We start from the raw sequence: 15,537 nt of genomic DNA on the forward strand, positions 1-15,537 counted from the left end.
ATAGGCTGCCAAACTTTTTCGGGAGGGGAGCCCCATTGGCTCTCCCGAAACTTGATGATGCTAAATCGGCCATTCCTAGGATGGAAATAAATCCCATCGGCATCCCTTGGCCACCGAGACGTTTCGTAACCCATCCAACGAGCAACACTCCTGTCCACTATGTGGAGGAGCTGAATGATGACGAGCTCTATGTGAACCCTTACGTCTCGTACGACGAAGAGGGCAATCCAATCCTCATGGATTATCGACCAGTGCATCATGGCGCTAGGTAGAGGCAGAGGCTTAGGGGGGTAAACCCAAGAACTGATTTCTTGTTGGAATTGTAGTCACCCAGGACACATCTCCTCACGCTACCCGGATCGAGAATAGGCTATTCAAGAAAAGGCCAATCTTAGATCCCTAATGTGTGGAATCACTCACTTGTTTTCCAAATACCCTAGATAGAAACCACCCTCTAGTGCAGTGAATGAGTCATCAGTACCATTGGGGTTGTTTGGAGTTGAGACATTTAACAAAGAGGACACACCTATCTCGTTACACGTCATAAATCAAGCACAGATGAAGCAGGCCGTCGACATATCACTGCCTGGACCTAGCAATCTAGACACAGCCTCAATGGGAAAAAGAGCCATAAGCGAAGGAAGAAGAGGACAGATGCAAAGGTCATGCTAAAAACTGAGAGTGCCATGATGCTGCCTACCAAAGAAAAGGTGACAGATGCAAAGGTAAAAACGTTAGCTCCAAAGACGGCGGAGAAGGGGAGTGCAAAGGTCGGGGAGTACCCCAACTCAAAGCGCCAACTCGAGGCCATCAAAAAGGTCAAGGAGTGGGCAAAAGAAGCCCATGAGCACCTAAAGGATGTTGAGCCCATATTAGAAGATGAGATTGATGATCTCTCAAGTGTAAGCACACCAGCTTTGCCTCCACGACCAAAGTCGAAAGATGTGTCTGTACCACAAGCAGTGCCACTTAGACGGAGTTTAAATGCTACGGGCCAGCAAACTAGTCAAGGCCGTTGGCCAAGGAACGCTAGACTAGAAAAAGAGCAAGTAGCTAGCAATCTTCTTACAATGCTAGTGACCACTCCAGTGACTCTAAGCTTAGGAGATCTGCTTAGGCAGCTTCCGACGCTATGGCACTAACTGAAGCAGTAGGTTGAAGGACCACTGGAGCAAGGGGCATGTGATATACACGATCATGATGTGGCAACTCAATCCATTTGGAGGACAGTCCTACTCATTGCTAGAAAAATGCAAAATAATGGTCTCTATCGAGACTGAAAGCCTGCATGTGATATTCTATGTGATGCCTAACACCAAGACCACTGGTAAGGAATCACTGTGCTAGGACGCGCATTCAAGAAACAAGCACATTGCAATGTCGACTAGAACTCATAGCGCATTCACCTTGCCATTGGCAATGTTCGGATACTGACGACCTTTTCAGTAAGGGCAACACAACTCCATCAAAGCTTGCAATGCCACCGATGGAGGAACCTAGTGCAAGGTTTAAGGAGGGGAGTTGTAACTTGACCCATCTTGCAAAGACAAGTTGGTTGCAGCCTAAAGGAGACACATCCAAGACCATTGAGTAGGAGCTCAAATGGGTGCCCAAACGACAATTGTAGCTACCTAGAAGCCAACCCTTATAGACCTGTGACCATAGAATATCACTTCCTAGGCCTAAAAGGCAAAGCTAGCACCACCAAAGTAGACGAACATTCGAGCCACAATGGGTACCCAGAGACCTATTGCGCACTCAAGGCTACTACGAAGGCAACATCTGGATTTGGTTGCCCAAGTCTAGGAACAATTCGCATGCTTCTCAATCCAAGCCCTCCAGCCCATCTCCACAAAGTGGTGAGCCAACTAGGGATGAGAAATCCATTGCCCCAAAAAGCACCAAATTCATAAAACCTAGGTCAACTCAACCTAACACTTCCAGTGTCCCAACTACTCCATAGGTTGAGAGCGGTACATCAATCGCGCTGCAGGACCAATCTATCGCACAAGTGGCCGACAAAATCCCCACCATTGAACAGCCTAGAAGATAGGCATCAATAGTTGAGCTATCTAGCTCAACCAAACCTCAACCTCTCGCAAACCTCAAACCCTCCTGTAAGCATAAATCTATCCTTATGATGGCCATGGACCTAGCCGCGAATATAGGGGACGAATTAGTCACCTGCATTAGATGCTTGGACGCCACACTCACCACACTAGTCACCTAGGAACTATGAACGGCTAGACTTAGGCCTCCTCGATAACACATTAGCAATGGAAATGCGCTTCTTGCCATGCACTTGGGAGAACTATGAGTTCGTGTTTGTGAAGATTCCTGAAGTAGCCAAGGAACTGATTGACAATGAGATCTCTCGAGAGCAAGCTTGCACACAACAGCTGATCCCATCATATCGCATGAGCAAAGTTGCTACAACAGGCCAAGAGCTAGAAGAGCTAACAAAGCTAGCAGACTTTGACTCCTCCTTCTTGAGGAAATGATATGCTCTTTGACTTTGATGGGAGCAAAAGGGTTTCCAAATCATGACCAACGTTGAGTAATGATGTGCCATCAAAACCTCGTAGTATGACCCCACTTATGTAGTCCCAATCTCCTATAGGGTGTTGACCACCATTCGTAACCGACCCATGGAAGAGCACCTCCTAACCCACCCATATTTAGATGACATTCTCACACTGAGAGAGGAGTTACACATTGCCAGGCGAATCAACTCCGGTGACTTCCTCATGGATGTTCTCACCTACATCACTCAAGTAGGCATCCGTCCTTTGGACATGGACCGCTATGCTGATCTAAAATATAATCCAAACTTCTATGCTTGGCTCATGCGAAAGTAAAGCACTGAGAGCACGGGCGCTGAATGTCCTTGCCCTCTCAAACCTTAATCCTAGGAAGGATTCTTCTCAATTCCAAAGGGGAGAGGGTAAGGTGAAGCAAACATGTAAGATGAATGAAACCAAAAGCGAAAAAGAATGGATGAAAATCAACTTGTGATTGAGTAAAAGTAACATAAATTTTGTGGAAAAGCATAGACTATTTAAGAGAATTTTTTTATTTTTTTAATTGAGCATTTCAGTTTCCATAAGCATTTCTTCCATCGCCTACTTGTCTTTCTACAAAAATGATATGAAGAATACTAATGGTGAATTATGGTATTATGACAGATACCTACAATGCCAAGTCAAAAGAAAAGCAACAAACTTCTATTCTCGGAGGAGGAGGAGTAAAAGTATGGCCTCTCATTGGAAACAATGACTTACAATCAATTCAAATTCAGGCATATCCTAATTTTAGAATACACAATCATGGAGGAGCCAGGCATCAAGTAATTGGTGAAGCAATATAAGTTGCAGAAGTACGTGGATAAGGTGGGCCAACCCGTCGGCTATGAGAAGTGCACAGAATTCCTTCAAACCTTCAACAAGAACCACATCACTGTCACATGGTACATCTAGAGAATGAAGCTCGCGAAGTAGAAATCGAGCGAGCCCTGAGTTGGTGTAGAAACCACTAGGCCTATCCAACAAAGTGGAAAGATGGCCAAAAAGGGATGTGTACAACATGTTGGGAATGGACAAAGTGATAGTCCACACCACAATGGCATCAGCCTAGTTGACCTCCTCGACCCCGAAGTCCAAATTCATGCCAAAATGGTGCACGCCCTATTCTCCAGCCAAAGGTACAATGCATTGATGAACAAAATCAACATGCCAATGTTGGAGAGCATTGTTGCCTAGTCCTTCAATGAGGTAAACCTAAATGGCTTCGTGAGGAAGATGATAAAAACATCGCAAAAGCATTGGCCATCGGTGGAAGACCCAAAGAGGGGGAGAGTCCCCATCCTCAAAAGCTAGGAAGTCATTGTCATCAAACGGCTCTACCATTGGCTTTGGAGGGGTCTTGATGGCCATCATAAGAGAGGCACTGGGAAAAGCACAAGAAGACGAGGTAGTCGTTGAGACACTAGATAGGTCCCCTCCGCACCAAGGATAGGAGCAATCCAACAAAAGCACTATGAGTGAGGAAGAATTAGAGTGAGAAGCACAATCTAGCCAAGGAAGGGCCAAGAAATCAAAGGAAGAGGCTCCACAGAAGAAGGCCAAAGAAGAGAGTGGAAAGGAAGAGAAAGTAGACCTACATGGAGCCCAAAGTAAGTCCAAAAGCACGAAAGAATGAAGAAAGAAAAAGAAAGGGACGAGGCAAAGAGAATAAAAGAGGAATCCAGGAAAGCTAAGGAGGAGTGAAAGAGAAGAGCCGAGGAGGAAGATGTGGAGCTCAAGAAGAAAGAGGATGTTGAGGTAGCTGCAATGGAGCTTCTGTGTAGAGATGCAGGTTGAGAGAGAGAGAAGAGATAGAGACACACGATTTGTGGTACTGAAGAGTGTAGAGCTTTTGTGTAGAGATGCAGGTTGAGAGAGAGAGAAGAGATAGAGACACATGATTTGTGGTATTGAAGAGTGTACCTCAATAATGTTTTAGATAGGTATATGTATTATGTACAACTTGACCCTTACGGGCATACATGGGCACTGCCCTTTATCCCAACAACCTCCCCCCTAAAGGCAATGTGCCCAAAGGTAGAGGAAAATAATCAGCTAAGTCTAAGTATGTACAAAGCTAAAGAGACTATACCTATCCAATACCCATCATTTGCCGACAATGGGCAAACCTCTCTACTGCTGAAAGACCCTTTGTGAGAAGGTCTACAGGGTTATCATCAGTGTGCACCTTGACCAGCTCAATGCTCTTGCTGTCAAGTACCTCTATGATGAAATGATACTTAACCTATATGTGTTTTGTCTTTGCATGAAAGACATGGTTCCGTGCTAACATGATAGCACTCTGACTATCACAGTGGAGGACAGGAACCTCAGTAATCCCAAGCTCATCAACCAAACGTGACAACCATAAGGCCTCTTTGCATGCTTCAGTGGCAGCCACATACTCTGCCTTCATAGTAGATTGTGAAACACACTTTTGTAGCCCGGATATCCAAGAGACAGATCCCCTTGTGAAGTTAAACACATACCCTGTAGTGGATTCCTGTAGTCTGCATGTCTAGCATAGTCTACATCTGTAAAGCCAATGACAGATGCCTTCTGCTAGTAGATGCACAAATCCTTTGTGCCCTTGAGATATCTCATAATACCTTTCATTGCTTCCCAATGCTTCTTGCCAGGGTTTACCATATACCGGCTAACCACTCCCATTGCAAAGGCAATGCCAGGACGTGTAGCAACCATAGTATACATCAAACTGTTGACGGCTAAAGCATACGGAATCTTGGACATTTTAGCCTTTGCATCATCAGATGTAGGGCTATCCTTTGAACCAAGTTTCACATATGGAGGCAATGGAACTCCGATTGCTTTCCCCCCTTCCATATTGAAACGCTGCAAAATCTTGGATACATACTCCGGCTGAGATAGATAGAGTAACCCCTTCGATCTATCTTTGAGTATCTGCATCCCAAGAATGTGATTGGCATCACCAAGATCCTTCAAGTCAAAACTGCCATGAAGACTTTGCTTCAATGAATCCAAGGCATGAGTATCCCTGCTAGCAATTAGCATGTCATCAACATACAAAACCAAGATAATCAGGTAGCCATCTGCTGCCTTCTTGGTGTACAAGTAGTGAGATCAGCTTGACTTTTGTGAAAGCCCTAAGACTGCATGAAAGTATCAAACTTATGATACTATTCCCTCGGTGCCTGTTTTAGTCCATACAAACTTTGTTTCAATTTACAGACCATTTTCTCTTTGCCTTTAGCAACAAACCCTCAGGCTACTGCATATATTTAAATTCTCAATCAAAATCAGCCCAAGTGCACTTCCATACATAGGCATATCATTCCTCAGTGTCTTGACATCACTTGAGCATGCATATGCATCAACATGCATGTCCAATGACCAATGTCATTAAAGGACAGAGAGATGCCTGTAAATTGTAGGCTGTGGACTATGTATTCTAGCCACAAGCACATATGTAAATTGAGCCAAATCCTTGCCAAGATTAGCTCAAAATGGCCTCAAGACAATATCACATGATTCCAAAGCATCCAACATCAAAATATCCAATAGCTATCAAATGAGCATCAATTTCAAGAGAGCAGGTGTTGCCCTATTTATTACAGATACTGTGTATTTCAGACCTAAAGCTAAATGTATATCAGTCCCAAGTGTAATACTACACTTCAATTCTCAATGTTAAGCATTAGATGCAAAGTCCGGAGCACAACCATGATGCCAAATGAAGAGGAGTAGCTGCTGTAGGTCCTGAGCATGCCGAAAAAAAAAGCTATTGCACCTGAAGAAATGCCAAGCTCGTGATTGCCTAAACCAAGCTCTTATACCAGTTTGTTGAGGTAGCTGCAATGGAGCTTCTGTGTAGAGATGCAAGTTGAGAGAGAGAGAAGAGATAGAGACACACTATCGGTGGTATTGAAGAGTGTACCTCAATAATGTTTTAGATAAGTATATGTACTATGTACAACATGGCCCTTATGAGCGGACACATGCATTGCCCTTTATCCCAACAAAGGAAGAAGACATAGCCCTAGCTATCCGCCTCTCAGTGGAGCAACCTTCAAGGCAAGAAGAGTTGGTTGCCATGAGTCCACCTAGACACGAATGTCCAAGCACTAGCTCCAAAGCACCCAAAAGCCTACCACCCCTAGTAATAGAGGGTAAGGGCAAGGGTCTAATCAATCCCATCCCACCCATCCTACTACCTGCCACCCCAATCACTGCACCCACCCAAGACTCCTCTACCACAATGGATGCTGGCAATCTTATGGCCTGGGTGCAGTTCATGTCAATAAAGAGGCAACTCAAGGTGCAAGTGCAAGAACCCCTGTGATGGCATAAAAAAGACAGGTAGTTGCGGATGCGAAGTCTAGCCTGGACCCCAAAAGGCATAAGATAGAAGCATCTACAACCACTGGTCCCACTGCATTGTCGTTGTCTACAAACTACGATTCCTATGTACAGGAACTCTTGTCATAGCTGAAGCGGGCAAGGGAAGACAAGAAAATAGTAGTGCTGAGCTTGAGACCGAAAGGGAGATGATGGCAACCTCTCAATTAGAGAGAACCCATCAACTGGCCATGTATCAAAGAGAGATCAAGGAGCTAAAGGAGAATCTTGAGGCCAAGGGAGGAGAAGATGAGAGGTGGCAAGTAAAATTTGCGGCGAAAACACAAAGCCTCATGAGCCTACAAGGTAGTTTTGATGAGCTGGTGGTGCTATACAAAGACCTGGAAAAGGAAAATGAAAAGATCCGAGATACTGCAGAGCAGCTAGCAACAATAGAAGAAGAGAGAAGTCGACGGCACCAGAAGCCTATCGAAAATATGGAACAAAGGATAGCATCGGTGCTTGGAGAGCAATAGTGCTTGGAAAGAGAAATCGATGAATAGGAGAGAAGGCTAAGGACATTAGCTTGTAGGCACAATGAAAGCTTGGAAGAACTGATTAAAAAAGTAGATGAATGGGTGGATAGGAGCGAATAAAAAGTGAGCGACTTAGCGCAATGGCTAGCCCTTGTAGAAGGCAATAAGGTGTTAGCAAAGAGCAGGGCGATAGAGGCCACACAGGTGACTTTGGAAGCCCAACAATGCGCCTTCCTCCACACTCTCTTGGATGCCACACAATCTGAGAGGAAGAGGAGGTCATCTGATTCATTAAGAGAAAAGTTGGAGATCACTTGCCGGGCTCTAAGGCATGGGCTACATGTCCAATCGCAAATTGCAGGGCCCAAAGAAGTAGAGCCACCAAAGCACATGGGAGAAGAGAGGCAAAGGCTGACTAAAGACACATGGCCAAGTTTTGAAAGGGGACAGTAAACCACGGCTCCTTAATGGGAGTTTTTTAAGACAAGACCCTACTTTGCAAGAATACCGCCCCCTACTACTCTTTTTGACCTCAACGTCGGCAAAGATAATGTGCAATGGCTAGGTCAATGTGTGGTTTAAAAAAAAAAGCATGTAGGTCACAATCACTGCAGCTAGGGGTCCTCAAGTTAGAAACATCTAGTGGCTTCAGTTGACCGGCTCCGTCCCTAACTTCCTTGCCCATTTTGATTCCCCACTTCATGCTTAGGGCACCTCAAGAGTAGGACTTCCAGATCAGTCTCCCTAAGCCACGCACCGCATCTACAATGATGCACGAACACTGGGTCCTCAAGTGTGGGAACACACCCATGCTTGACCCAACTCCCAATTCCACTAGCACAAGCACAATGATAAGGTAGACATATCCCTAGATAGTGCTCCTTCTTTTCTTTTCAAGTAAATACAAATGTTGCAACCCACCAACTTTGGAGGCCCCATCATCCACTCAATTCACTCTCAGTCCCCACTACCTCAACTGGTTGATCAGTTTCTTCCCAAGACCAATCCCCACGAAACCACATCATCATCAACTTACACTATCGTTGTTGCACAACATGTCACCATCATGTAGTCGAAACAAAGTTGAGGAAGACCAAGGAAGCCCAAGTAAAAAAGTGAATGAGAAAGAGATGAAGAAGCTCATTTTGCTCATGCAGGAAAATTGCATGAGATGGCAACCTAAAAAAAAAAGTGGGGGAGCTCCGATTATATTGGCAAGGTCCTCTCAAGGATGAGGGAGATCCTGTCATCAAGGATGAAGGATGCTCTCTCAAGGATGCAAGAAAGCACTGAATATTCTAGCAAGGCTCTCTCAAGGATGAGGGAAAACCTTCGAGGGCTCTCGCAAGGAAAGTGCGAGGCGCAATGTAATTCATTTTATAAGAAGTGTCAGGTTTCCTCATGTGCAAGTGGTAAAGTCTAAACAGATATAGGTGAGAGTTGGATTTTAGGAGCTGCTTTTGAGCCGTGCTTGAAGCATTTAAGGCCATTTTTTGAGTAAGAAGTGCTGGGGAAGCGCTGAAGACCAAATTTTCATGAAAAATCAAATGGTGGTGGATGGCCAAGATGGAGTTTTTTTAGATGCATTTTGACATCAGGAATCCAACGCAAGTCTCGGTTCATCGATCGGAGGTCGTTTGACCCCCCATTTAATCCCTGCAAGGTTTGGTGTTATAAATGATCTATGTGATTCGGGAGTCAAAAAGTGGACAATAGGGTCAAGATCTATAGATTTCAACGTCACAAAGCAAACCATCTAGTCAGATTGCAATTTCGAGTCAGTTTGTCCCTCCAAACAGGTCGAAAACCCTCGTGGAGCAATGTGAAAGTGATTTTTTCAAAGTGGACATTTAATAAATGACATGAAATGAAATTTAAATGAAAAAAACATGTAAATTCATGCCTAATAGGAGGAGGGGGCGTTTTTTGGTTTGCGCCTCATTTTTGGATGGATTTGTGCCTCTTCAATACACCCCGATTTAGAGAGAGATATGGAAGTCTAATCTACATGTTGAGAGCAAGATTTTGACTGTAAGCATGCTGATTTTCATGAAGGGAATCAAAATTTTGATTTTTAGTCTTTCTCTCCAGGAGGGATCACCTGCTATTAGCGACTTCGATGACTGCTACTACATCCCAGGATAGTATATCTCCCTGCATCTGTTACATATACACATCGCACCACTTTATCACAACCGACAGTTGTTCCCCTATCACAGCTGACATTTGTTCCCCTTTTGTAGCCATTATCTGGAGTACCAGAGCTACATACGCACATACACATACACGACACTTATCACACTCACAGCACCGTATTTTCAGTTTCCAGTTTTTAGCTTTTCATTCAGCACTTTTATTTTGGATAGCTGGACCTCATCAGTTGTATCACAGTTTGTCTCATAGGCCAGTTTGGGTCTTTAGAAGACATTAATATAACTTTCTTTCTTTCTCTCTCCTCTCTCCTCTTGCTGCTCGTTCACATGTGTAACTCTATGGGAGAAGGGGGTGGGGTTTGATGGACATTTTTTATAGAATGATGGTGCTAGAGCAATGGAGGACGTAGATCGAGCTGAGAGAGCATGTCAGCGGCAAAGAAGAAACGTCACCAGTCTCCCATCTATGACATACGAGCCTCGGAATCGCGGTTTCTATGCATAATTGAGCAGTTCTTGTGTTTTATGGAGAATGATTGGAGAATTTGCTTGATTTTGATTGCTCTTGATTTTGTATGTTGCATTCTCGCTGAAATATGAAAGAAAACTAGAAAATATGATGATATAATAGTTTCCCTGAAAACACACAAAATTCGTAAGTTACAGTTTTGATAAAAATAATGGAATTTGGGGTTTTTGCTGAGTGTTTTGGGGTCATATGGGATGAAAATTGATATGAAAAAAATGTTGAGCGCCCTTGATTAGTGAGAACTCATAATTCTGAAATATCACATTTTTATGAAGAAATCAATAAAAAGAAATAGCGAAAAAAAAGAAAAAATTTAGTTTTTTGCATTAGAAAATTAGGAAAAAATAAGGTTTATGTCTATGAATGTATGGCATGGTTGTAGCATGAGGGATAAGCCTAAGTTCAGTTGTGTCTTCATGTTAAAGTCCATTTTTTATTGGTTTTTATAAGAAAAACACACAAAAAACCCGCTCTTTACACCTAGCAACGATGCAAAACCTAAATGGTACGGGGAAAGAGGGGTTTTGATGCTAATTAGTAGCTAAATATATATGAAATTCTGGTCTATTTGTTTGTGTATACCATGTAGGATGTTTATAAATTAAGTTAAAAGGGGGTTAAGCCGCACGAGAATGCTAGGGGATGAACCCTAGCAATGAAGCATGACGTGTAGACTGAAATCATGGAAAGACATGTTTGTTGCACCACACAATGCTAACTTATAAAATGTTTGAGCACTATGGCATTCACAATTGCATTGCCTATATCACATGGTGACTACTGGATGCATTGCAGTTGGTTTCTGATATACATGACCTGCGCTAAGTTGTGAGCAAACCCAAGCTATAGGCTAAACGATCAAATCTTTGGGAAATTGTCAAGTGAGGAAATGTTATCTCCTGGATTGTTCAAAATATATAAGAGTGGAGATTGTTCGTATGCTCTTTATGTCAAAGGAGTGGATCGAGGGGCCAATCCTTTCGGTGTAGGAGAGCTGCAATGGTGGGGCCACAGCATTCAATCAAGGGGTTGCCTCCTATGTTTGTGTTACATGGTATATTATACCAAGATGTATGGGATCTCCCTCTGCGGAGTAAGGAAGGGCAATTGTTGGATTACATTCCATTACAAACGCGATATCTTTAGTAGTGATTAGGGTAGTGTGCCCTTAGACACTCTTGGTCACGAGGCCGTGTGGGGTTGTCTTGAGAGTGTTAGAGGCCCGGCTAGTGCCTATAGCTAGTGTTGGGCCCATTTTAGGTCTCAACAGGTGGTGCGTTTGTCGGGAGTTGCTCATAAGTGGCAATTTTAAGACTTTGGTTAGAAAGGGACTTAAAATTTATAACATTGTCCATTAGGAATACACTAACATATCTATAAAATGGGGTTTGTCAAGGGTTTCAAACACTTGGCTTGCCCTATTCAAAATCTCCTACTAGACTTAATTAATTACGTAGAGACTAAATCCTCTACAAGAAATGATTTAGGTAAAGTGGAAGGTATGCGTTTAGCGGCTAGTTTGTCCTCTAGCATGATGGCATAGTCTTGGTGTGGTTTCTATTCAAGAAACCTTTTGCACAACCATTCATCAGCCTAGAGGATATGCAACAAGCACATTGGAACCCATGGCAATTCTAGCATCAAGCAACGATCATGCTAAGGCCGTAACACCATGGGATAGTAAGGATACACAATGGAATTTGCTTGTGGTGGCTGAAACGTCCCAGGTCATGGGTCACCACACTAAAATATTAGACCTCACAAGGACGTTGGAAGCCTTGGTTGTTAAAGGGAAGCCATTGCTCAAAAGGCCCAATCTGCAAGCTTTAAATAATATCGATATATCGGTTTTTTTTGAAGGGCAAAATCTCTTGCATAAATCCATTGGGGAATGGCCTTTGAATGAGCAAGGTATGGAATATCCTCTAAGAAAGAATCGATATGATACGTTGAAAGCTATAGGGCTCCCTAGACCACTCTGTGAATTGGTAGAAAGGGAAGTCCATGGAGCACATGACCTTCCTACACCAATAAAGGTGGAAACGGAAGAGACTAGGAGCCCTTAGATGCTAGAACTAGGTCACGACAAATATGAAGATTTTAATGACCCAATGCTGATCCCGAAGGAGAGGACTAAATGCTCTCCTCCTTATAGGGATCTCCTAGAGTTTCATGGGCCGGTAAAGGAAGATCCAATGTTGCACTTAAAAGAATATGGCCTAACTTGCCTTGCAAGTGGGTTTAGTGATATACATCGGATGCTCGTATTCTCAACCACCCTGAAGGGAGAAGCTAGGAAATGGTACTAGAGCCTCCCAAGAGGGTCGATTGAATCCTTTGATGAGCTATGTGATAAATTTTTAGATGAATATGAAAAGAAAGTGCCCATGACTCAAGTCTTAGGGCAGCTTATAAAAACCTCCAAGTAAGAAATGGGAATTCTATGATCACGGATAGTGTGCCTCTTGGTAAAAAAACTTCAAGCCAAGCAAGGCCCATTAGGGCTTGCAGCACTTCCACGAGAGGTAGCTTTGGAAGCACTAGTGATAGAACCATTGGGCCCACAAGTGTGGATAAGCGTGCTATGAGTGGTTCTAGTTGTGCTCCTAGTAAGGCTCTTGAAAGACCTTTCCAATTTATGGATGAATCACGCTTTTGAGTAGATGCTATTCCTTTTAGTAAGAGCATGGTTCCTATGAATAACCAGTTGTTTGCCGTCGAGTGGACAAAGGCAAGTAAAGATATCTCATATGACAAAGACACATGATGCCAAAGGTCCATTTGTGCTCGATGGAAGTCATAAGGATGTGAGGCCACCTAGCCATAGTAACAGGTCCGCATTAAGTCCATTAGACCAATGTGGCAAATTGAGGCAATATAAGAATATAAAAAGTAACATAAGATGGGTTTGGCGACCCAAAATTTCTAAATGTGTGGTTGGTGTGCCAAATGAAAGGCTAAGCATCCCATGTGGTTATGCTTTTATGAATTCCGAGGAGGAGACCAAAGGTCATATTGATTTATTTGACAATATGCACCGCCCTGAGATGCATCTAGGTGATGGGCCTAGGCTTGAAGCTCCAGCTAGTTTGGGTCATATCATTGACGTAGATAAGCATCCAATTAGGGAAGGGTTAAATGATCATAATTCTATGATTCTCCTTTATAGGGAGAGTTTTTGGAAAGTTGGGACAACCAATCCGTTTGAATAATAACCAAGGAGATGAGATATATAAGCCCAAGAGGGTCGCTTATTCAGCTCATAGTACCCAAGAAGGGATGGGCCTTATTGTTGAGATATCGGTAGAAAGGCTTGGGCTAGTGAATCTACAAAAGGCCAAGATCAAGTGTTGAGCTGTGTGGTATAAGAGATGGGTCTAGCCCTTACATCTCATGACATCTTTGGTTCACCTCATCCAGCTAGATAAGATGCAATTTATACGCCAAGAAGACCATGTATTGGATGGAGCCAAATGAGGTATTTTTTAAAAGGCCAAAGGGTTATTTCGGTTGTCGTAAAGTGTTATATCTCTTTAGGCCAAGAGGCCACTTTCATGGTTTTAGTGTTTGATTATGTGAGGACAAGAGGGCCAGTTTTGTTAGGAGTGAATTGTGTTATTTCCTTAGACTGGTTAGGTATATTTGGGGGAGATTTGAGTAGTTGTCTATCTCCTGTTCGGACATTGTCAGGCGATAGCGACCTGTTTTAGAGAATAGTCCTTGTAATCCTATCCTTCGTGCTGGCTAGACAACCATTCTAGGAGTCCCTACTAATGTAAGGCAGTTACGAAGCTTGGTTAAATATCAAGAGAAGAGCAAGTTCTGAATCTATCTAAAATTAAAAGTTACAAAGGTGTGTAAAAAGGGGTTATAACCCCTCAATAAGAAAAGGAAAAGGAAATGAAAATTTCCTACAAGAAGTTGATTATCGCCTTTTGCAAAGGCCTGATAGGTTTCTGGGGATGAGTCCTTGTCTTCCTAGGGGTAGCAACCAGTTGGAAAAAAAAGAAAGGAAGGTTGGAGTAAAAATAAAAGTGAGCATAAAAAAAGGATTAAGCGTCACCTCGCGAGTGCATGGCAAGTGGACTCACCTTCTTTTCTTCTTCTCTCCTTCTTGCTTGCTTGTGTGTGCTTGAGAGAGGGAGTGTGAGAGTGTGAGGGAGTGAGTGTGTGAGGGTGAGGGATCAAGGAGAAGAAGTTCTCCATTATCTCCTCTCTTCTTCTCTTCTCTTATCTCACGTGCGGCTATGGAGGATGGAGCTTGAAGGTGGGGGCTTAAGGTTGCTTGAGCTCGCATCATGAATCATGGAGCTACCGGTGTGCTTGAGGGAAGCAACCTCTTTGGGCATCAAGGTAAGCTCACTACACCTTGGTAGGATTGAAGGTGCGTAAGCTAGGTAAGAGATAGCCATAGGTGTTTGCTTGAAATGCTTGAACAATAAGTGGTCCATGGGTCTTGGTGGTTGAGCATGAGGTCACCTCTACAATTGGCTTCACGGATGCAGACTATGGTCATCTTGATTTCAAGAAGTCTACTTCAAGATATGTGTTCACATTCACATGGGGAGGGGGGGGAGGAGTCTCTTGGATATCTAGGTTGTAGAAGTGTGTTGCATTGTCTACTACAAAGGCAAGGTATGTGGCTACCACTAAGGCATGCAAGGAGGCTTTATGGCTTTCATGTTTGGTGAGAGAGCTTGGCATTACAGACGTTTCTATCCTCCACTATGATAGTCAAAGTACTATCATACTAGCATGAAATTCTATCTTTTATGCAAAGACAACCACATATAGGTGAAGTATCATTTTATCAGGGACATACTTGACAGTAGGAGCATTGAGCTTGTCAAGGTATATATCAATGATAACCTTGTAGACCTACTCACGAAGGGTCTTCCAACGAAGCAATTTGCTCATTGTTGCCAGATGATGGGGGTTGGATAGTATATGCATATTTCAGCTTTGTACATACATAGACTAAGCTATTTCTTTCCTCTACCCTTAGGCACGTTGCCTTTAGGTGAGAGGTTGTTGGGAATAAAGGGTCATCATGCGTTTTACGATGTTCAGGTGTGCACACACCCTTACACATGTACTATATATATATATATATATATATATATATATATATATATATAACCTAAAGTGGTACTTTGAGATTGTACCCACATCAAGTCTTGTGCACGTGCGCTCTCTCTCACTCTCACTCTCACTCTCACTCTCTTCTCTGCACTCACTCTCTCTCATTGTGTGTGAACCACAACATTGCATGTCTGGATCCTCGTGCAGTTCATTGATAGAATATACATTTATTTCTTTTATACATGAAAATAAAGCCTGAATAGCATATTTCACAAAGATAATATCATGGTTGATCAAGATTTACTTACTTTGTGGATGGTTTAACTTATAATCTTTACTTTTGTTACTTTACCAATACA

Source organism: Lygodium microphyllum, chromosome 22, assembly GCF_053477565.2.
Source record: "Lygodium microphyllum isolate KBCC chromosome 22, Lygodium_microphyllum_v1.1.10, whole genome shotgun sequence".
Lineage (NCBI taxonomy): Eukaryota > Viridiplantae > Streptophyta > Polypodiopsida > Schizaeales > Lygodiaceae > Lygodium > Lygodium microphyllum.